This window comes from Macaca mulatta, chromosome X (genome assembly GCF_049350105.2).
Source record: "Macaca mulatta isolate MMU2019108-1 chromosome X, T2T-MMU8v2.0, whole genome shotgun sequence".
Taxonomy (NCBI): Eukaryota; Metazoa; Chordata; class Mammalia; order Primates; family Cercopithecidae; genus Macaca; species Macaca mulatta.
In genome coordinates, this window is record NC_133426.1 from 95,680,317 (window position 1) to 95,705,768 (window position 25,452).

The following is a 25,452-nucleotide window of genomic DNA, read 5'->3' on the forward strand; positions in this document are numbered from 1 at the left end:
CAGTACCACACAGTTGTAACTATAGTAATTTTGTTCTATATTTTGAAATGACAAAGTGTGATACCTCCAGATTTCTTTCTTTCTCAAGATTGTTTTGACTATCTACAGACTTTTATGGTTACATTTGAATTTTAGGATTCTTCTCTATTTATGTAAAAAATTTCATTGGGATATTTATGGGGATTGCATTGAATCCGTAGATTGCTTTTGGAAGTATGCATATTTTATCAATATTAATTCTGTCAATCTATGGAAATGGGATCTTTTTCTATTGGTGTCTACCTTAGTTTCTTTAATCAATGTTTTATAGATTTTGGTGTACAAGTTGTTGCAGAACTTTTCCTTAGTTCAGCTAAAGACGAGGTCCTTGTCTGTCCCACGGCCATGAAAATTTAGGCTCTTAGACAATTTGAAGGGTGAGTAAAGCAGGGTTTTATTCGGTGAAAAGGAAGAAAAGGGGGAAACAGGGACTCTCACAAGGCCAGGGTCCCTGCTAGAGTGCTTCCCACCTGGCCATTTGAATCTCAGTTTCCACACAGGAAGAGAAAGGGCCAAGTTCCTCCCTGCTGCTAATGTCATGAAATTCCTGAGGTTCCACCTCAGTGGGAAGGCTAGCTGGAGTTTCTCCAGGAACTCCTTTCCAACTGGTTGTCTCATTTCCCCCTCTAAAGAAGTGCATCTAACTGCCCTTAGATTAGGAATAAAGACAAAGATGATCTTAACTGCTTCCAGCTGACAGAGGGTGCTGTTTGGGGGAAATGGTAGTCAGAGCTCCTTCAAAGGCCTATCTAAAGGATCCCAGCAGAATGACAAACTGATCCCATTGTCAGAGGCTCAGGTTGCATGACTGTTTTGAGTGTGATGTCCTGAAGGCAAGAACAGATGAACCAGGTTATTAGAAAACACGTATCAAAACAAAACAAGAGAAGGGGTAAGGATAGCTGAAAGATCTTGAAGCCTTTTACCAGTTTGCACAAGGAGAGGGAGGCCAAAAGCCCTACTGGTTAAAAAAAAAATTAAAAAAAAAAAAACAACTACCATTTTGCTGGCATGTTAGGCTTCTGGGTTCCCTTCACCTGGGCCCAATCTTAATCCAATCAGTTTAATGTTTGGGAAATTAACTCTTTCCAATTTGGAGGATGCATCTGAAGGGAGCTTACCATAGTATGGAGAAACAATTATCTATCAGTGAAGAGAGGACTGAGGAGGAGAAAGGAATAAAAAGATGGCATTTTTTTAAAGGAGCCACACGGGCTCACGATGCATTTGAAAGGGTACAGACTGAAGATGAACAGCTACCTATCTAGAAAGAGGGGAGCAGGCATGCCTGGTTCCCTTCTCTTCCTAGCAGATACCCGGGGGTAAATGAGGGAGGGAGAGAAGAGTGTCCTCTTTCCCTCTTTTGTCCTTGTATCCCCAAGTTCCAGTGACCTTGGCAGGTGCTGCCATAGATGTCAATGAGACTTGCACCCAAGAAGCAGGGAGACCTAGAGAATAAGAATTATCCACTCTCACCTGTGTCCCTTTCCAACCTACTGTCAATAGCCTTAGAGTTCCCTAGACCTCATTTATGCCATGTGTATTAACATGGTTTTTATTCATAAAACAGGAAGTTTGGGGTGGGCTTCATCAGCAGGAACCAGCCACACTCACCTGCACTGTGCCTTGTAATCTCTTCGGTCATTTGCCTCTGGATCCCTCAGGTCCAATTTTCTTTCCTAGGGCTTTGACCCGAAGCTTGGAATTGAGTCTGGGACAAAAATATATCTTGGGGTGGGGGCGTCAGGGGGTGGGTGGTGGTTGCATGGACTCCTTATGATAAGCTAAACGCTACGGTAAAACTGTGGAACTGAATCCTCCCCCAACAAGAGAAAGGAAAGAATGTCTTTTGACACACTCAGATAACTGATAGCTATAGTTATGCTTGCTCGGATTTGGGTACATGGTGCTTGGCTTTTGTTAGCTTCCTTGGTTTTACTTTCCCAGAAGGAAACCTGTAGGTGATGGACACCCTATTTATTCCCTATTTAGTCTATCACCTGGCAAAATTTGCAGGATAATTGCTCAGAACTAGAATATTGACACCGATTTGTACACTACCCATCCCTTTTGTTCTTTCTGAGCTGCAGCTGGAGATTGCTGATAGGTTCACAGGAACAAGCAGCGTTAATCTAAAATGTAGGCAAAAACTTAAAAACAGCTAATGAGTTTAGAATTTAGTGACAAATGTATGATAAGTTTTGGAACATAATGTCTCTCTCTCCAGTCCTCATTTTTGTTAAGACACAAATGATCATAGGACTGAGTTATTTAAATAGACTTTAGTCTTATACTTCGTCTGATTATTTGCATAAAATGCAGCAAGAATAATTATTTCTACATAGGCCTTTTGGATTAGCTTTGATTGAATTCTCCTCCACAAGGAATCTCAAATAAGAGCTTTTAAAGCCAAGCCCAACCATGGGTTTGTATCTTCAAATACCTGTAAGTAGGGTGATCCTCACCTCTTAAGGTTCCAAGATAAACTTGGAGCTCCTAAACCTGTTGGAAACTAGCATTCTTTACTGATAACAAGTCAGGAACCCTCTACAAGGACTGTGTAGAAAAGAGTATGAGGCCAGTTTCCCCATTGGGCTTCTATTGACTCTGTAAGTTGAGCTTGACTGTTTAAAGGGAAGCATACACTTCCAATCTAAGACTTCGTAAAATGATCACTTTCTCGAATTGTGTTCTGTTCCAAAAGAAAAATGAATTCTTAGTGCACTGATGCAATTATATTGCCATAAGTTAGGAATACTCAGAAAGAGTTTCTAAATTTTAGAGTAACCAGGCAGAGAGTAACAAACATGCTTCAAATTTTGCTCATAGGAGTATATCTTACTCAATTATTAAAGGTTGTAAATAGTTCAAAATAAGCTTCCTTCACTATGAAAAACCAAACAAGGCTCAGCAATATTCAAACCAAATATCCAAAAGGTTTCTTCAGCTTTCTGTGTTCAGTCCATTTAGTTAACTCTTGTTTTGCTCAATATTCATGAACATTTCAGTTCTTCTTGAGTCCTGTACATTTTCCTTTATTCCAATATTATGATTTAGAAGTTACCAGAAGCCTGTACTTGAGAGCACCTTTTATAGTTCTATAGCTCATTAGAAATCATCTTTGAAAAAAATTAAAACAACAATTGTCTGTGAATAGCAAAATGCCTGGCTAGTTACAGTTACATACACGATTGAAAAAAAGTTTGGTTATCTCCGTGGTTTACAATAACTTAACATAAAAACCCTAATTATGACTGATAGTGTGTCCGGAATTGGTTCCCTCCAGTGGGTGCTTGGTCTCGCTGACTTCAAGAATGAAGCCGTGGACACTTGTGGTGAGTGTTACAGTTCTTAAAGATGGTGTGTCCAAAGTTGGTTCCTTCAGATGTTCAGATGTGTCCAGAGTTTTTTCCTTTCAGTGGGTTCGTGGTCTGGCTGACTTCAGTAGTGAAGCCGCAGACCTTCACAGTGAGTGTTACAGCTCATAAACGTAGGGCAGACCCAAAGAGTGAGCAGCAACAAGATTTATTATGAGGAGCAAAAGAACAAAGCTTCCACAGAGTGGAAGGGGACCCAAGTGGGTTGCTGTTGCTGGTTCTGGTGGCCAGCTTTTATTCTTTTATTTGGCCTCACTCACATCCTGCTGATTGGTCCATTTTACAGAGTGCCGACTGGTCCATTTTATAGAGTGCTGATTGGTGCACTTTTACAGAGTGCTGATTGGTGTGTTTATATTCCTTTAGCTAGACATAGAGTGCTGATTGGTGCATTTATAATCCTTTAGCTAGACACAAAAGTTCTCCAAGTCCCCAACCGACCCAGAAGCCCAGCTTGCTTCACCTTTCAATAGCATATACTCAGACATTAGAATTTTAGAAATGCCATACATTTTTGAAACATATATTAGCATTATTCACCAAGATATAACCTAAAGAAGATTGAGCATCATTTTGGCCATCCCGTGTACTTAAATGTGTCAAATAATCCTGTTTACCTCTCTTTTCTGGGCACTTCAGGGGCCCTCTGAAGTATCCAAAAAGCCAGGTGCCACAGAATACAATTGTGTGACTCAAGTTTGATTTAGGGAAGGCTGTTAAATTTTCGAAGTTTAAAACACTTGATGTTAAGAAATAGAATTCCAGATTACTGTAAGTTATTTATTTTGATAAAATGACTCAGAAATTTTAAAGAAGGAAAAACCTTTCATAACCCTTTACAAACTTTGCCAAAGAACAGATTAGCACCTTAGGAAAACCTTGTTATGCTTTTATTTTAATGCTCAATTTACAGAAAAACCATGTAATACCCTTTTTTGAATTTAGTCAATGTGTTCACACAGAGAAATTCTTTGGCAAGATTAATTCCCACAATTCTTCCACCACTTCTTTAAACCTTCGGCTTTTTCCTAATTTAACTCAAAACAGTTCTTTAACCCAAGGCAAAAGTTTACATTTCCATGCCTTCTTATAACCTTTTACTAAAAAATACATTTTATTGTTCTTAGCCAACTTGCATGTAAATCTATTTCTAGTAGTTTCAATTAACTCCTAGCAAGTTTTAACTTTAAGGTAAAACTTGGTAAGTTGCTTTAATTGTGTGCTAACTGCAGCCAAGGTTTGCCTTCTTAGTTAAGGGCGTGGTTAATTCCATATGTCTCCAGGCCTTACCAATCGTGAAGCCAGCAAGTCAAATAGTTCCTAAAACCCAAAAAGCAGTTTGTAACCTCAAAACACTGAGCAAATCTTGCATCTGACCTGCATTTTACCAATAATCTTTAGGGCTGTTTTTGTTTCTCTAAGATTAAAATTACATGAACTGAAAGGTTCCAGCTTTTAACTTCCCTGTAAAAAATATTAGATCCAAGCGTTTGTCTTTCTTTAGGCCAAATTAGTTAGATATCTCTTTTTACAGGTATCACACAGAGTACACACACAGGCGGAAGAAAACCTAGTTGCTGGGTGGGGGCCTCTAAGAGACAGGGCTGGGAAAACATGTGGATATCAAACCAGAAAGAAACTTACTTCCTAAGGCAGGATTGCTAAACAAAGCCTTGCCACTGGAGTTACAAGCCATGACCTCCCCATGTAAAACAAGATGAAGCATTGATTTCACAAGGAAGACTTTGCAGAGAATACACACAGTGATAGTTGGTGGGGTTGGGAGTGGGGAGTGGGGTATGGCCTGGTAAAATGCATCCTAAAAGAAAAAAAATAATAATAATAAACTTAACTGCGGGCGGAATGGAGAAGAGGAAAGAAAACCAGTTTTAAAATGCCTGGGGAAGAACCTCTTACCCTTATGCAACTGGTTCCTCCACCAGGGAGAAAAGTTTAATTACTGTCTGATGGAGAAGTAAAACCTCTTGGCTGGGGAAGTGGAAGGTTGAGGCAGCCCTGAGGCTGGGAACCAGCACAGCCAGCTGCGTGGGACCCTTGGGCCATGTGACCCAGCCACGGCCTGGAGTGGGGAGCGGCTGGCTGACCCCCAGGAGCAACAGGGTGTGGGGGTGCAGTTCTCCGTAAGCTCAGAAATCCAAGGATGAAAAGGCTGAAAAACCACAGTGAGAGATTTTGAGTCCCCGTTGACGCGCTGCTTCTCGAGCACCCACATTGTGCACCAAAAATATTGCAAGACTTTTCCTTAGTTCAGCTAAAGATAGGGTCCTTGCTTGTCCCATGGCCACAGAATTTTAGGTTTGCAGACGGTTTGAAGGATGAGTAAAGCAGGGTTTTATTGGGTGAAAAGGAAGAAAAGGGGGAAATAGGGAATGTCACAAGGCCGGAGTGCCTGCTAGAGTGCTTCTAGCCAGGCCATTTGAATCTCAGTTTCCACACTGGAAGAGGAGGGGCCAGGCTCCTCCCTGCTGCCAAAGTGGTGAAATTCCAAGACTCCACCTCAGTGGGCAGGCTGGTTGGAGTTTCTCCAGCCACACCTTCCCACCTGACTGTCTCAAAATCTTTCACCTCCTTGTTTAAGTTCATACACAAATATTTTGACACTACTATAAATGGGATTATTTTAATAATTTCTCTTACAAATAACTTACTGTTAGTGTATAAAATGCAACTAACTTTTGTATGTAGATGTTAGGTCCTGCAACCTTACTGAATTTGTTCTGTAGTCTTTTTAGTGGAATCTTCAGGTTTTCTACATACATATAAGATCATATCATCTGCAAATGGGAATATTTTACTTCTTTCCTCCCAAATTGGATGGCTTTTCATTCTATTTATTGCCTGATTGCTCTGGTTAAAACTTACAGTGCTATGCTAAATGGAAGTGGCAAGAGTATGCATCCTCGTCATGTGTCTGATCTTAGAGGAAAAGCATTCAGTTTTTAAACATTAAGTATGATGTTAGCTGAGAGCCTGTCACATATGGCCTTTCCTACATTTATATAAATTTCTTTTATATGTAGTTTGTTAAGTTTTGTGATGCAAGTGTGCTGAATGTTGTCAAACACTTTTTTGCATTTATCGAGATGTGTATGAGGTTTTTATCCTTCATTCTGCTAATGTGATGTATCACATTAATGTCCTCCTGTATGTTTAACCATCCTTGCAACCCAGGGATAAATTCTACTTGGTCACAGTGTACATTTTTAAATATGTTATTAAATTTGCTTTGCTTGTATTTTCTTCAGGGTTTTTGCATATATGTTCATCAGAAATATTGGTCTGAAGCTTACTTTTCTTGTAGTGTCTTTGTCTGACTTTGATATTAGAATAATGCTGGACTTATAAAATGAGTTTGAAAGTGTTCCCTCCTTTTAAATTTTTTGGAAGAATTTGAGTATGATTGGTTTTATATATTCTTTAAATGTTTGATAAAATTCATCCATGAAGTCATCTGGTCTTGAGGTTGTTTTGTTGTTGTTGGGAGGTATTTGATTACTAATTAAATTTCCTTATTTGTCACTGGTCATTTCAGGTTTTTGATTTCTTAAGAATTCAGTCTTAGTAGGTTGTATGTTTCTAGAAATTTCTCCATTTCTTCTAAGTTATCTAATTTCTTATTGTATAATTGCTCATACCAATATTTGTGATTCTTTTTTATTTCTGTGGTAACAATTATAATATCTTCTTTTTATTTCTAATTTTATTAATTTTAGTCTTATCTCTTTTCTCCTTAGTCTAGTTAAATGTTTGTCAATTTTGTTGATTTAAAAAAAAAACTCTGTTTCATTGATTTGTTCTAATTTTTATTTCATTATTATTATTATTATTATTGTTTTAGATATTATTTTCTTTCTTCTGCTAACTTCTGACTTATTTTGTTATTGTTGTTTTTGAGGTATCAAGTTAGATTGTTAATTTTTGATCTTCCTTTTTTATTTTTTACAAGACTCCTGGATCAGAGGCAGTCTTCTTTATTAATGTAGGCATTTACCACAACAAACTTCCCATTTAGTACTGCTTTTGCTGTATCCCAGGAGATTTGGTATTACGTATCTACATTTTAATTTATCTTAAGGTATTCTGATTTCTCTTTTTATTTCTTCTTTGACCCATTGATTGTTCAGAATTATGTGTTTAATTTCCTCATATTTTGAGTATTCTAATTTTCCTTCTCTTATGGATTTCTGCTTTAATTCCATTGTGGAGAAAAAGATACTTAGTATGATTTCATTATTTTAAAATTTGTTAAGACATTTTGAGAATGTGAATTTTTCTGCTGTTGGATGTAATGTTTTGATTGGCTGATAGGTCCATTTGGTCTTTAATGATTTGAAGTCTGTTATTTCTTTATTTTCTATCTGGATCGTGTATTTGTTATTAAAAGTGGGGTATTGAAGTTTTCAATTATTATTGTATTGCAGTTTATTTATATCTTTATTCTGTCTGTTTGATATTTTTTGTTCCTCTGAATAGATGTACATACATGTTTATAATTGTTGGGCCTTCCTGAGGAATTCATCATTATATGTCCTTCTGTGTCTCTTGTTACAGTGTTTGAATTATAGTCTATTTTGTCTAATATAAGTATTGCCACTCTCGTTTCTTTTATTTATATTTGTATAGAATATCTTTTTCTATTCCTCCTCTTTCAGCCTAAGTCCCTATATCTCACGTAAGGATTTTTTAGACAGCACATAGGTTTGTTTGTTTGTTTTTAAAATATCCATTCAACTACTTTAAGTCTTTTGAGTTTGGATTTTAACTTGTTTTTATTTAAAATATTTTTACCTTTTTGTTGCTAAAAGAATAGATTTCATAATTTTAATATTTTTACAACTTTTGTTTTAGAATTAGGGGTATTTGTGAAGCTTTATTACAATGGTATATTGTCGGATGCTGTGCTTTGGAGTACAAATTATTCCATTACTGAGGTAGTGAGCATGGTACCCAATAGGTAGTTTTTCTCAACATTTATCTGATTTCCTCCCTCTATCTTCTTGAAATCTCCAGCGTCTATGGTTCCCATTTTTATGATTGTGTGTGTCCAAAGTTTAGCTTCTACTTATAAGTGAGAACTTGTGGCATTTAGTTTTCTGTTTCTACATTAGTTCACTTAAGATCATGGTTTCTAGCTGTATCTATGTTTCTGCAAAGGACATAACTTATTTCTTCTTTATGGCTGCATAGTATTTCATGATGTATATATACCATATTTTCCTTTTCTAATTCACCATTTATGGGCAACTAGGATGATTTCATGTCCTTTGTAAACTGTGAATACCACTATGATGAACATATGGATACATGTGTCTTTTTAGTAGGATGATGGATTTTACTTTGGGTATACACCAGGTGTGGGATTGCTGGGTTGAACGGTAGTTCAACCCTCAGTTCATTGAGATATCTCCAAATGGCTTTCCAGAGTGACTGAACTAATTTAAATTCTCACCAATAGTGTATAAGTGTTCCCTTTTCTCTGCAGCCAAGCCAACATCTTTATTTATTTATTTACTTTTATTTTTCAGTAAAAGCTATTCTGACTGTTGTGAAACAGTATCTCACTGTGGTTTCAGCTTGCATTCTTCTGATGATTAGCAATGATGAGCGTATTTTTATGTTTGTTGGCCATTTGTATGTGCTCTTTTGAGAATCATTTGTTGATGTGCTCTGCCCATTTTTTAATGGACTTATTTGTTTTCTGCTTGTTGGGTTGTTTAAGTTACTAATAGATTCTGGATGTAATATAGAACAATTTTTTTTTATAAATGATTGTTTTCTTTTATTCATTATAGTTTCTGAAAAATACAGCTGTTCAGTTATACCATTTCTCAAACTATGTATTTGAACTCCTTGTCAATCATTTATTGTAAAATATAATGTTGACATTCATTAATCTGATGCTAAGGAGATAATTTCTTTCTGACATAAAACAAAGATAAAAGAGATAATAGTTACTTTGATTGCACAATAGTAGAGGAAACATATTTTTTCAAGAACAATAAGGATAATTATTTCATTCTTAGCAATATACATGGCTATCATTTCTTTTTATGAAGTAATTAAATAGCCTGTTTATTAATTGAATTATTCCAACATTTTTATGTTGGAGTCCCAGCTCCCAGTACCTCCAAATGTGGCCTTATTTGTAAACACAATGATTAACAATGTAACTAGTTATGATGAGGTTATAATGGAGTAGGTTGATAGCCTAATCCAACATGATTGGGGTCCTTTATAAAAATATTTGGGCCTAGATAACACACAAGGAGAATTTCATGTGATGATAAAGGCAGAGATATGAGTGATGCTTCTACAAGTGAAGAGCCACCAATGATCAACAGTAAACCATCATAAGTTAGGCAAGAGTCATGAAACAAATTCTTTCTCACAGTAGTCAGCAGAAAGCAGTTCTGCCAATAGTTTGATCTTGCACTTCTAACCTCTAGAACTGTGAAAAAAATGCATTATAGTCCTTTAAGCTACCCAGTTTTTAGTGCTTTGTTATAGTGAAGTAAGGCAGGTGAGCCAAAAAGTTGGGGATTCGAATGGAAAAATTCTTGGCTTCACTTAAAAAATAATTCAAGAGTGAGCCAGTGGTAAAGAAAACAACTTCATTAGGGTGGCAGTGTTACAGCTCCATGACTGCTCCTGCAGAGCAGATCTACACCACAGGCAGTGGAATGAGAACAGCAGCTCAGGGGCAGCTCTGCAGTTATATTTATACCAACTTTTAATCACATGCAAATTAAGGGTGGGTTATTCAGAATTTTCTACAAAACCGTTGATAATTTCAAGGTCATTCCCATGGAGTGGAGATGTAACTTCCGGGTGTTGCCATGGCAATGGCAAATTGACATGGCACTGGCGGGCAAGTCTTATGAAGATATGCTTTGAGTGCCTCTTCCCCGTTTCAGCCAGTCTTCAGTCTGATTCAGAGTAAAATCCTGCCTTCTACCTCATTTCCTACTCAGAGATTAGATACTTGTTTTTAAACTCAAGGGGTTTGCAAAAGGATGGAGATGTGTCTTCTATAACTGCTTCCTGCTGAGTTCATGGGTGTAGACTCTGCCCAGCACTGAAGGAGTAAAAATTTTGGGATTAAAAAAAATCCAGAGATTTGGATAAAAAATCCAGATCCAGAGGGAAGAACTGCATGACATACAAGAGAGTCCTGAATACTATCAATGGATTTCTTAACAGAAACTCTGAAGGAAAGAATGGTATGAAATATTCAAAGCTCTGAAAGAAATAATATGAAAACTGGCAATTAAGAATACTTTAGTTACTTTAATTGGAAAAACTGTTCTTCTAACATGTAACAGGTTTGTTTTGTTTGTTTGTTTGTTTTTCAAGATGTCTGATTAGGGATGTCAGATTCCAGGTCTCCTCAGAAAAATCAAAGTTACAAATCAACAGCCATGATTGAATGGATAGCTGAGGAAAGAAGGCCTGGATCTCTTTGAGGGCCCAGGGGAAACAGCTGGTGTCCCTAAAAGGAAAACAGCAAGTATATTGCAAAATTAATCCCCCAAAGAACTCAGAGCCCCATGAAAAGGACAGGTTGGGGTGCTTCTGTACTTTCCTCATGCCTGCAACAATCTGCTGACCACTGTCAGGCCTTCTGTCTTAGTTACGCTGGGCAATGCTTTTGGTGGCTCTTTGAGAAATTGCCAGGGATAGAGCACTGTGCGGTCAGTTCACACAAATGCACCCACAGTCTTCTCAGGGCTGAACCGAGATGGTCAGAGACATACTGCTTGTGTACCCAATATGAGCCACTGTTTTGTCTAGGGAACCTCAGTGCTTATATCACTGCATCACCAGATATCCTGCAAACATACCCCAAGACTTGCTCTGACTTTGGCAATGAGAGGAGACTGCCGAGTCTCTGAGGAGCTGCATAATCCCTGCATAATGGCCTTCAGCAGGGGCCACCCCTATGGAGCGGGGAGAGCATAAACCATCAACGCCATCTTGGGACAAAGGAAATGTAAACAAAACACCGATCATTGAGGGTGGCAGCACCAGTGACTGGGAACAGACGTGGAGAACGGATAATTTTGTGCTGCCTCATCCACTGTCACAGACACAGTAGAGGCTGTCACACTGGGGTTTGATGTGAGTCTACTTGGAGACAACCTTCCCATTGCTTTATACAGTGGTTGCACTCCCATTGCAAGTAAGACCATACTGAGTGGGCATGCACAAAAGATGAGGCCCATCTTCCTCTTTCTACACAGAGCAACAAAATCCTGGCAACAGCAGGCAGACGAGTCACAGAGCTTTCTGTGCTGGACTGAGGGATGCATCTCTGCCTCGAGTTTGTTTTGATGGTCGCTGCCAGAGGGGAACTTCTCAGACTCTAGTCACACTTCAACTCGGAGCCAAAGAACAGTATCCATATGAATTGAAGGTCATTAGCCCTATTAAGGGAAACAGATTGTGCTTCTGCCTGCCCAGGATGAGAAGCTGGTGTAGACTTTACCCTCTTATTCCTATCCTGGAGACTTTAGTGCACTCCAACATGATCTCCCCCTCAGTGCTCCCCGGGAAGGTAGATGCTCATGCTTATTATCAAGCTACGAGAGAGCGAGCTGGCTCTTACTCTAAAGCTCCATTTACTGTACTGGAGAGTAAGCTTCACTGCCAAATACAAAACTTACTACTGAAAGGATATAGTGTCAGTGTATGATATAAGCTTCCTGAGATTTCTGCATTCTCAGACCCACAGGAGATAGATCATATGTTCAATGCATTGCTACGACAAGATGCATTTGAGAAAAATACTGCAAAAGAGCTATCCACAACCAAGGAATCAATGCAAAGCCTGTGCACCTTGAAAGCATCCAGAAATAAAACCAAAAGATTTTACACAAGATACACCACAGTAATAACCTCAAGGGAAAAAAGAATAAATAATAAAAAGGTCCCATCCAAATGATAGCAAACACAAAACTGAGAAGTGACACTGCTTCAGAGGAGGAAAAAAAAATCATTGCAAGAACTCTGGCAGTACAAAAAGACAGACTGTTTCAACATCTCCAGCAGATTGGACTATCTATCTCACAATAGATCCTAAACAAAATGAAAATTCTGAAATGAGAGCTAAGGAATCCAAAATATGGATTATATTGAAGCTCAAGGAGATGAAATAGAACGTTAAAAAGAAACAAGCAAACAAACAAACAACAAAAAAACAGAGAAATGATTCAGGATAAGGAAGATGAGATAGCTATGTTAAAAATATAGAACTTTTGGAATTAAAAAATTAAAGAAAATTCAAATAGAATTGAAACCTTCAAAAGTTGACTAGATCAAACAGAAGAATTCCAGAATTTGAAAACTGGTCTTGCAAATTAATCCAATCAGAAAATATTTTTAAAATAATTTTTAAAAATGAACAAAGCCTTTGAGAAATATGAAATGATGTGATGTGACCAAACCTATGATTTATATGCATTCTTGGGAGAGAAGAACAAAAAGTAAGCAATTTGGAAAACATATTTGGGAAAACAATTTAGTAATATTATCCTAATATTGCTAGAGAGATAAACATCCAGATACAAAAAATTCAGAGAATAACTGCAAGATACTACACAAGATGAATATCACCAAGACATATAGTCATCCAGACTATCCATGGTCAAACTTACTGAAAAAAATCATAAAGCAGATAGAGAAGGGGACAAATCTCATGCAAAGATAATCCCATCAGACTGACAACAGATTTCTCCACAGAAACCAGAAGAGAGTGTTGTTCTATTTTGAGCCTTCTTAAAGAAACAGAAATGCCAGCCCCAATTTTCATACCCTGCCAAACAAAGCTTCATAAATAAAGCAGAAAAAAAGTATTTCCCATACAAGGAAACACTGAAACACTTTGTCACCATGCCACCACTAGACTGCACTTAGAAATGCTCAAATGTGTTCTCAGCATGGAAATAAAAAGATCATACTTCTATCGAAAAGCACATGTAAGTATAAACTTCACAGATCCTATAAAGTAATTACACAATTGAGACTACAGCAACTAGCTAACAACTAGCTAACAACATTATAACAGTAACAAAACCTCACATATCAATTTTATCCTTTAATGTAAATAGCTTAAATGTTCCACTAAAAGATACAGAATGACAAATTGGATTAAAAGAACACACACACACAAGACCCAACCATATGTTGCCTTTAAGAGACCTACTTAAAGTGTCATGACATCCACAGACTCACAGTAAATGAGTGAAGAAATATATTTCGCATACATGGAAAACAAAACAGAGCAAGGTTGCTATTCTTGTATCACACCACATAAGCCAGACTTTAAACAAACAACAGTAAAGATAGACAAAAAAGGCACTCTGTAATGATACAGGGTTCAATTCAACAAGAAGGTTTATCTATTCTAAATATATATGCACCCAACACCAAATAAGCCAGATTTATAAAACAAATACTAATATAACTAAGGAAAGAGATAGACATTCATAAAATAATAGAGGGGACTTCAATACTTCATTGGCAGCAGTAGAAAAATATTTGATGCAGAAAAGTAACAAACTCTGGTCTTGAACTGTACTCTTGACCAAGTGAAACTAATAGATAAATCAGAATATTTCATCCAACAATGGCACAATATACTTTTTTCTAACCTGTGCATGAAATATAGTCAATTTACAGATTTCACGCACAGATGAAAATTCACAGATTAATTCCCCAAAACTAATCATATACTTGGCCATAAAGCAAGTTTCAATATACTTTAAAAAAATCTATCACTATATCAGATCAACTACATCCTCAGACCACAGTGGAATAAATCTAGGAATCTATACCAAGAGGAATCCTCAAAACCATACAAGAACAAGGAAAATAAGCAACTTGTTTTTGAATGACTTTGGGTAAACAATAAAATTCAGGCAAAAATCAAAATTTTTGAAACGAATGAAAATATAGACACTGCATACCAAAACTTCTCAAATGCAGCAAAAGTAGTATTAAAAGAAAAGTTTATAAAACTAAACTTGTATTTCAAAAAGATAAAATATTTCAAGTTAACAACCTAATATCACACCTCAAGGCACTAGAACAACAAAAACAATTCAAACCCAAGGACAACAGAAGAAAAAAATAACAAAAATCATACTAGAGCTAAATGAAATTGAGGACAAATAATACAAAGGATCAACAAAATGACAAGTTTGTGTTTTTGAAAGTATAAACAAAATTGATAGACAGCTAGCTAGATTAAGAAAAGCAACTCAAATGAGCACAATTAGAAATAATAAAGGTGATGTAACAACTGATACCACAGCAATACAAAACACCATCAAAGATTACTGTGAACATCTCTACATGCACAAACTAGAGAGCCTAGAGAAAATGGAAAAATTCCTGGAAACATGCAACCTTCCAAGATTGAACCAGGAAGAAATAGATTAGACATAGATTTCTATTTCTTCCTGGTTCAATGTTGGAAGTTTGCATGTTTCCAGGAATCTTCTATGCCAATAATGAATTATGAAATTGAAAAATTGAATCAATGATAAAACATCTACCAAACAAAGCCCAGGACCATATGGATCGAGAGCTAAATTCTACCAGAAGTACAACAAAATCTGATATGAATGTTACTAAAACTATTACAAAAAATAAAGGAGTTGAGATTCCTCCCTAACTCATTCTATGAAACAAGTATTATTCTGACACCAAAATCTAGCAAGAACTCAACACAAAAGTAAACTTTAGGTCAATATTCTTTTTTTTTTTTTGAGACGGAGTCGCTCTGTCGCCCAGGCTGGAGTGCAGTGGCCGGATCTCAGCTCATTGCAAGCTCCGCCTCCCGGGTTCCCGCCATTCTCCTGCCTCGGGCTCCCGAGTAGCTGGGACTACAGGCGCAGGCCACCTCGCCCGGCTAGTTTTTTTGTATTTTTTAGTAGAGACGGGGTTTCACTGTGTTAGCCAGGATGGTCTCAATCTCCTGACCTCGTGATCCTCCCGTCTCGGCCTCCCAAAGTGCTGGGATTACAGGCTTGAGCCACCGCGCCCGGCCTAGGTCAATATTCTTGATGAACATAGACACAAAATTCACAACCAAATACTAGTAAACAGTATCTACCAGCACACAAAAAAAATAATTTATCATGATCAAGTGGTGTTTATCCCAGAAATGCAATGATGGTTCCACATATGAAAATGTGTTATTTACAACATATTCAGAAATAACAAAAAGCACATGATCATCTCAATAGTTGCAGATAAAATTCAGTATCCCTTTATGATAAAAACCCTCAACAACGTAGGCATCAAATGAATATATTCCAAATTAGTAACAGCCATGTATGACAACCCTCAGCCAACATCATACTTAATGAGGAAAAATTGAAAGCATTCCTCCTAAGAACTAGTATAAGACAGGGATGTCCACTCTCATCACTTTTATTCAAGATAGTACTGAAAGTCCTTCCCAGAGAGACTAGGCAGGAAAACAAACGACATCCAAGTTGGAAAAGAGAAAATCAAATTATCTCTGCTTGCTGATCAGATGATCTTATATCTGGAAAATCCGAAGATTGCTCCAGAAGACTTTCACATCTGATAAACAACTTCAACAAAGTTTTAGGATACAATATTAATGCACAAATACTAGTTGCATTTCTATACACCAACAATGTTCAATTTAAGCACCAAATCAATAAATCAATCGTATTTAAAATAGCCACAAAAATATATAGGAATACGTTTAACCAAGAAGGTGAAAGATCTATACAAGGAAAACTATAATATGCTGATGAAATAAGTTGTGGATGACACAGATGAAAGAACATACTATGCCCATGAATAGAATCAGTATCATTAAAATGAATATACACCCCAAAGCATTCTACAGATTCAATACAATTCTTATGAAAATACCAACATTGTTTTTCACAGAGTTAGACAAAAACAGTTCTAAAATTCATATGGAAACAAAAAAAGGCCCAAAATAGCCAAAGCAATCCTAAGCAATAAGAACAAAGCTGGAAACATCACATTACCTGACTGCAAACTTCGCTACAAGGAGATAGTAACCCAAACAGCACTGCACAGGCACAAAAATAGACACGTAAATCAATAGAATAGAAAAAGAAACCAGACACTAACAGATTCTTGACAAAGTAAACAAAAGTAAACATTGGGGAAAGGACATCCTATTCAATAAATGCCTCAGGAAGAACAGGCTAGCTAAACGTAGAATAATGAAACTGGACGATTATCTCCCACCGAATAGAAAAATTAGCTCAAGATGGAGTAAAAGTTTATATTTTAGACTGGATTATCAAAAAGTTCTGGAAGAAAACCTAGGAAAACGTCTTCTGGACATTGGCCTAGGTTAAGAATTTATGACTAATGCATCAGAGGCCAGTGCAGCAAAAGTAGATATATACAAATTAAAATTAAATAAAAGAGCTTCTGCACAGCAAAAGACACTAACAACAGACTAAATAGATAACCTACAGCATGGAAAAAAATATTTGCAAACTATGCATCTGATAAATGACTAATATTTATAATCTATAAAGAATTTAAACAAATCATCACTAAGAAACGAATAATCTCATCAAATAGTGAGCAAGGACATGAACAGACACTTCTCAAAGAAGGCATATAGCGAGTCAACAAATATATGAAAAAAGGCTCAATATTACAAATCATCATATATGAGCAAATTAAAACCACAATGAAATCCATCTCATAAGAGTCAGAATGGCTATTATTAAATACTCAAAAAATAAAATATGTTGATGAGGATGTAGAGAAAAAGGGACACTTATTTACCATTACTTGGACTGTAAATTAGTTCAACCCCTAAGGTAATCAGTATCCAGATTTCTCAAAGAACTACAAACAGAACTGCCATTTGACCCAGCAACCCCACTGCTGCTTCTCTCTCCAAAGGAAGAGAAATCATTCTACCAAAAAGACATCTGCATTCATATGTTTATGGCAGTCCTATTCACAATAACAAAGTCATGGAATCAACCTAAGTGTCAATCTATGGTTGATTGTGTAAAGAAAATGTGGTATATATACAGCATGAAATCCCATGCAGCTATAAAAAATAATACTGTCTTTGTAGCAACGTGGATGGAGCGGGAGGCCATTAACCTAAATGAAATAACTCAGTAACAGGAAAACAAATACTGCATAATCTCACCTTTAAGTGGGAGTTAAGCAGTGGATGCACATGGAAAAAATATGGAAATAATAGACACTGAGAAATCCAGCACACATATATATACAAACACACACACACGTATAGTTAATAACAATGTATATTTTTATTACAATACAATAATATGCATTTTAATACAAAATATGTATTTTAGTAATGTATTTTAAAATTATATATTAACTTTAAAATTATATTATTATATATTATATATATTAACTATATATGGTTGATATTAATGTATATTTAGAAATTAAGAGAATACAATTCAAATTTCTCGTTAAAAAGTGATAGCAAGTGATGTAATAGTTAATTTAGTTTTATTTAATCTTTCCACGTTGTGTGTTTGTGTGTGTGTCTTTGTGTGTGTGTGTGTATTTGTGTATACACATACATGCACACGCACACACACACACACACACACACACACACACAAGTGTGGGACCTGTGGGACCTGGACTGGCTTCCTCTCCTTGGGTTAACCGTAGTGCATTGGAGGTATGAATAAAGGACCTAGGATCTTTGCTCCTTTGTTAGTCTGAGGGTAGAAAGGTCCATTTCACTCCAGAGGCCATGGCAGAGAGGTTTTCAGTTGCCCCTGGAGGCTCTGTCCAGGAAGTTTCTCAGCTGCTACTGGCTCAGTAGTTCTGGTGGGGGTGGCTGGAGGCCCAGGCATGGAGGACCTCACCAGTGAGGAGATGTGGGACCAAGCACCCACTTAAGTCTGGTCACTTTTCCATTGGGCTGCTGCAGTATGCTGGGGTCTCACTCCAGTCCCTAGTCACCTTAGATTTTCCAATACCTGGAGGTGTCACCAGTGAAGGCAGTGTAACAGCAAAGATGGCAGCCTTCCCCACCGGACCTGTTTTTGGCCTGAACACACCTGTAGAAGGTAGCTAGAGACCCTGGTTGGGAGTTTCCACCCAGTGAGGAGGAACAGGATTGGCAGACCAGCTTGAAAAAGCAGTCGGGTCATGTTTTGGTAGAGCAGCTGTACTGGGTGTCCACTTCAGTCCCCAGTCACCGTAGACACTCCAAAGCCCAAAGGTTGGAATAGCTAAGTAACACAAACAACGAAAATGGCGGCTCACCCTTCCTCTGGGAGCTCCATCCCCGGAGAGTTTGAAACGCCTGTCAGCCAAAAAACACTGGTAGGGATAGCTGGAGATCCCGGTTGGGAGGCCCCACTGATGATGAGAAACAGAATTGGGGAACTGCTTAAAAAAGCAGCCTGGCCACGTTTTCATAAGGCAGTTGTGCTGTGCAGGGGGTCCGCTTCAGTCCTTGGTCACCTTGGACTCTCCAAAGTTCAAAGGCCAGAATAGCTAAGTCGCCCAAACAGCACAAAAGGCAGCTCACCCCTCCCTCTGGGAGCTCCATTCCAGAGAGGCTTCAAATCTCTGTCAACTGGAGAACACCAGTGGGGGTGGCTAAAGACCCCAGTTGGGAGTCCTGTACACTGAAAAGGAATGGGATAGAGGACCTTCTTAAAAAGTCAGTCTGGCTGTATTTTCGTAGAGCAGTTGTGATGTGCTGTAGGATCCCTCCTGTTCCTGGTTAGCTTGGACTCTCCAAAGCCCACAGGGTGGAACGGCTAAGTCTCCCAAACAGCAAAGAGGGTGGTCCACCCCTACCCCCAGGAGCTCCATCCCAGTTGCAATATTACTATCAGTGGCTGGCTGAAATTCCAAGCCAGAGTTTTATTCTGTGAGGTGTCTTGTTAGTGGGACCAGCGGACAGTCACTGCTCAGCTCCCTGGATTCAGCCTCTTTCCTAGGGATATATACAGGGGTCTAACCTTTCACTTTGCTGGAATTGCAGGCAATTTTTCTGGGAAGCCCAGAAAGCCAGAGTATCTAAGGCTCCAGGGTCTCAGCACGTGCCTGACCAGCTGCTCAGCTGAGACTCCACATAGCTCTGTGTGTCAGATTGAAGGTCCTGGTGGAGTTGGTTCATGAGGGGAATCTCCTGACCCAAAGGTTGCAACGATCTGTGGAAGAAGCATGGGTTCCTGTGGTCACACTTTCACTCACCACTTCCTTGGGTCGGGGAGGTTACTTGGCTCCATGTCGCTCCTGGGTGGGCCTTCATCCTTCTTTGATTTCTCCATTTTTCATGGGTCAAGTTGTTTTCTTGATTAGTCCTTATGCGCATGCCTGGATGTTTCAGTTGAAAATGCTGTATTTACTCAGCCCTTCCTTTTCTCTCCATGAGAGCCATGCACACTAGCTTCTTCTAGTTGGCCATCTTGGCCACCTCCCCCATGGAGAACCTTTCTGACAGGGGTAACAAATATGGATTTGATGATGGAATCCTTTAACTTTGATGCAAAGCTACAAGAAGGCTTTAACACCTTTGGTTTACAACAGTATTAGACTGTCTCACTTCCATCATTAATTACAAATTATTAATGCGCATCCTACATAGTGCAGGATTAGTCAGTCTGTTCAAAGCTTTGATTGGACACTCCTCAGTTGTAATCAAGCAGATCCTCAGTATCACAATGCATGCTTTTTTTTTTTTTTTTTTATTGTGGAAGTGCATTAAGAAGTTGTGTTTGTACAATCTATAATTTACAAGTTATAGGAAACTGGAAGCAGATGAAAAATGTCTGATTTCAACCATCAATGGCAATATGCTACGAAAATCTCCAGGAAGTGTTAAACCACGGGTTTGACATCTGCTCTGTGACATGAACACTCTATATGAACATTTATAAATTTAAAATTAACTGATAGTTATTCTGCCAACTAGAATTTACAGGTTCACATATAACCTAGATACTCAATGATACCTATTTGGACATGTTAGTTTAGTTTTTATACACCCCATGTTTGTCTTGAAGAACAAGTGAATTTAACTCAGGACAGATAGTATGATTGCTAAGCAGCAGGAAAATTCACTTTAAGGCCGGGCGTGGTGGCTCAAGCCTGTAATCCCAGCACTTTGGGAGGCCGAGACGGGCGGATCACGAGGTCAGGAGTTTGAGACCATCCTGGCTAACACGGTGAAACCCCGTCTCTACTAAAAAATATAAAAAACTAGCCGGGCGAGGTGGCGGGCGCCTGTAGTCCCGGCTACTCGGGAGGCTGAGGCAGGAGAGTGGCGTAAAAACCCGGGAGGCAGAGCTTGCAGTGAGCTGAGATCCGGCCACTGCACTCCAGCCTGGGCGACACAGAGAGACTCCGTCTCAAAAAAAAAAAAAAAAAAGAAAATTCACTTTATTTCTTTGGTCATAAATTAACTTGAGATCTTTCAGCTTGAGTTTCTTATTGTTATTTCTTTGTTTGTTTGTTTTCTTTTTCCATACCTGTTATTTTTGTTATAGGTATAGACTAAGTAGAGAGTTAGATTAGCTAAAGTTGAGGGTCTGCCAGGTAACTACAATAGAGAGATAAAAAGTGTAAGCAAGAGAGAAACAAACAGGTAAGTGGCTCGTACATGCAAGACAGAGACTGCAATGAAAGAACATGAACTCCAAAGTGGGTAATAAGGGAAAATAATAACATGCAGAAAACATTGAAAAGTGATAAGGTGGTAATGTAAATAAGTTTGATTCCAATAGAATCAAATAATTGTTGGAAAGGAATGCTGGAGGATATGACCTAGAAATATAGGATGTTATGACTAGTGAATATAATTATTGAAATTGAGATTTTGTAAATGTGATTAATGAAAATAATAATGTCTGTGATCATAGGTGGAGGTGTCACAGGTGGGGCAAAAGACAAGATCACTGACACTAATGAAGTCAAGAAACTGAGAGAACAGTTTGAGCGATTTTTTTTTTTTTTTAATTTTAACATTCCTGACAACTGACAAGAGTGGTGTTGGAGATAAATTAAGTCAGATGTAAAGTTCTGAAGGAAGAAATGTAAATAATTAGCCTGTGTATAAATAAAAATATAAGAGATAGTGATACAGTTAGCTCATGCATCTTCACCCAAATCTCATCTTGAATTGTAATCCCCAGGTGTTGAGGGAGGACCCTGGTGGGAGGTGATTGGATCATGGAGGTGGTTTCTCCCATGCTGTTCTCATGGCAGTGAGTACTCACAAGATCCCATGGCTTTATTAGTGTTTGGCAAGTTCCTCCTTCACTCACTCTTCTCTCTCCTGCCGACTTATGAAGAAGGTGCTTGCTTCCCCTTCCACCATGATTGTAAGTTTCCTGAGGCATCCCCAGTCATGCAAAACTGTGAATCAATTAAACCCCTTTTCTTTATAGATTACCCAGTTTTGGGTAGTATCTTTACAGCAGTATGAGAACAGACTAATACAAATGTAATACTATAACTATTGGGGAAAATTTGCCCCTGATAATTCACATAGGTTCTTTTCTATTTTCCCTAAGTGTTGGCTGCTCTGAGAAATAAAGGGAAAGAGTACAAAAGAGAGAAATTTTAAAGCTGTGTGTCCTGGGAAGAACTCGCATGTCAGCAGGTTCTGTAATACTCCCTGAGCCATAAAACCAGCAAGTTTTTATTAGTAATTTTCAAAGGGGAGGGAGTGCATGAATAGGGTGTGGGTCACAGAGATCACATGCTTTAAGGGCAACAAAAGATCACAAGGCAGGAGGTCATGGTGAGATCAGGAGGTCAGGGTGAAACTAGAATCACTAATGAACTTCCATGTCCTGCTGTGCATGCATTGTCAGGGTTCAAGAGCAGAGAACTGGTCTGACTAGAATTCACCAGGCTGGAATTTCCTAATCCTAGCAAGCCTGGGGGCACTGCAGGAGACTAGGGTGTGTTTCATCCCTATCTACATCTGCATAAAGGCAGACACTTCCAGAGCAGCCATTCAGAGACCTCCTCTGGGAATGCATTCTTTTCCTAAGGCTGTTAATTATTAATATTCCTTACTGGGGAAAGAATTGAGCGATATTTATCTTACCCATTTTTGGTAATAAGAGGAATATGGCTCTGTTCTGTGCAGACCACAGACAGTCAGACTTTAAAGTTATCTCCCTTGTTCCCTGAAAATCGCTGTTATCCTGTTCTTAAGGTGCCCAGATTTCAAATTGTTCAAATACACATGCTCTACAAACAATTTGTGCAGTTAACGCAATCATCACAGGGTCCTGAGGCCACATTCATCCTCAGTTTACGAAGATGATGGGATTAAGAGATTAAAGTAAAGACAGGCATAGGAAATCACAAGAGTATTGATTGGGGAAGTGATAAATTTCCATGAAATGGTCACAATTTATGTTCAGAGGTTGCAGTAAAGACAGACGTAAGAAATTATAAAAGTATTAATTTGGGGAACTAATAAATGTCCATGAAATCATCACAATTTATGTTCTGCTGCCGCAGCTTCAACCAGCCCCTCCATTTGGGATCCTTGACTTCTCGCAACATATCAATCTATATAATATATAGTATACTATGGCATGCAATCCAAAGGATATTTTTTCTTTTTGTAAATTAGAAGGGAAGAAATGGTCCAGAATTGGCAAGAAAAAACTAAGACAATGTATTCTCAGGCCCACTAGTTCATAGAATGTGAGATAATAGAATCTCTTTCACTTAGCTCCTGGGAGAAACACTGTCCTCTGGAGACATCCAGAAAATTTAAGAAGGTAATGGAGACATCCAGGAAAACATTGAGGCATTTTTTCCATTAGAGAGCACAGTGAGAGGATTTAAGGCATTGAGAATAGATTGAAAATTGGTACATATTATAGTATATACACTGCCATGTGAAGATAAGAATTGATCCATTTTATGATAGAAAAATTTGAAGTCTTAGCGCACTCGTGATCATCAAAGTAAGCAAGGACAAGAGTCATAAAGATAATTCTCTCTATTGTCACTTACATGGAGATGAATAATTATTCTAATTATTAGTATAATTTTAGGGTCTCTCCATGAGTAGGAACTCTGAGTTAGCCCCTATATTTTCTAAGAGGTTGATGTGATGTTCATCCTAAGGAAGGACTACATTACAAAAAGCAAGTGGATGTCTATGCTAGCTGCGTAAATCATGTTGAAAATGATGTCAATCCTCAGAGATGGGCAGCCCTACTAAGACTATAGAAAATTCTGCCTACTGTGAACTTTAAACTCTCTTGAGGTGAATAACTAACCAACAGCCAACAAAATTCTTATCTGAGAAATGGTGAAAATATACTATATTTAGGAAAAAGACAAGGATGCTTTCTATTATCTGAATTTTAAATATTTGTCAGGAAATTTTACTTAATGTAATTACATATATTTTATATATTTTATAATTTGCAACATTATATATATTATATATTATATATCACATATATATCATGTATGAGCATCTATAAATGATGTTGCTGAAATGGGAAAAGTTCCCTTGTCCCTCTTGCAGGGCATGACATGGGGATGTGGCTTGCTTCTTCAGTGCTCTGTTGCTCAAACCTTCAGGGGAGCATACAGATGGGCAGGGAGACCCATGGCAGTGTCTAGGGGTGAATGTTTACAGCTGAAGTCCCAGTGGGTGTGTGTTACAGGGTGCTCTTTTAGTTTAACCATCCATAGATGGCTGTGTTAGATCAATTAGACCCCTGCCTTATCACAGGCACAGAGGGTTTTCTGTATCCCAGGGTTCTTGCCTTTATGTGCCAGAAGAATTGGATCACATATGGGCTTGGAGAATGAGTTCAAGGTTTTATTGAATGGAAGTAGCTCTCAGCAGATGGGGGAGCCAGAAGGGAGAAGATTTTCCCTTAGAGTCAGGCCACTTGGAGGCCTGGGCTCTCCTTCAACTGCCCCAGCCAAACTCTGTGTTGTTCTGTTGGTCGGGGGCCTGCCGACATGTTCAGGGTGTTCGTCTCGACATCCAGCCACCCATGTGTTCCTCTGCTGATGGGCTCCTCTTGACATCCAGCTACCTGTGTGTCTTCCTGCTAGCATCTTGGGGCTTTTACAGGCACAGGATGGGGGTGTGGAAGGCCAGGGTGGTCTTGGGAAATGCAACATTTGGACAGGAAAACAAAAATGCCTGTCCTCATGTAGGTCAGTGGCCGCAGGTCTGGGTGTGGAGTCCTAGCCAGGGACCACACCCTTCCCCCCTTCCATATAATTTAAAGGGATCATGCCATTCCTTTCCCAGAACTTCCCTTCCATATCATTGCTAATAACATGTTTGGATACTTCAGAAATCTAAGATAGATTAGCTAAGACACATAAGAGCTTAGAATTGTCACTTTCATTTTTAACAAGGAAAAGCTGGAAAAACTGAAAATCAATTGACACCTTTGGACTCATCAGAGAACAGAAGTTACTAGATTTCCTTGAAATATTTAGAAACAGTTATTTTCAGAAGGACAAAGTATGTGAGCATTTTCTTATCTGGAGCAGACACTGCCAGACACCCTAGAAGTCAGTAAGAATGTTAAACCAGAAATTTTGATGAATTTATGGTGCCCAAATGTGGGCTAGCTTCTGGAGGCTGCAGTCATAGGAATACCCCTCATTTCTGTAGGCTTTCCTACAGAAACTCCACCAGGCTTTCATAGAGTGGATTTAGAAAAATCCTAAGAGTGCTCCCTTTGTGACTCTACCAAGGGAAGATGAAGGTTTCCTTTCAGAACAAAAGGATTAATCCCTAGGGGGGCTGGACATTGTCAGAGGGCACCAGTAAAATCCCATTTCAGTTGGGTGAAGGAAATTTTATCCTACCCAAACAGTGTCTCACCTAAGAGATAAAAAAGCCTGAATCTATAGAGAAGACAACTTTAATAACATACACTGGGAACACTGAGATTCTTTATTGCCGCTAGAGAAGGAATTAGGCGGCAGGGTGAAAAAAAGTCTACCCCTAAAGAAA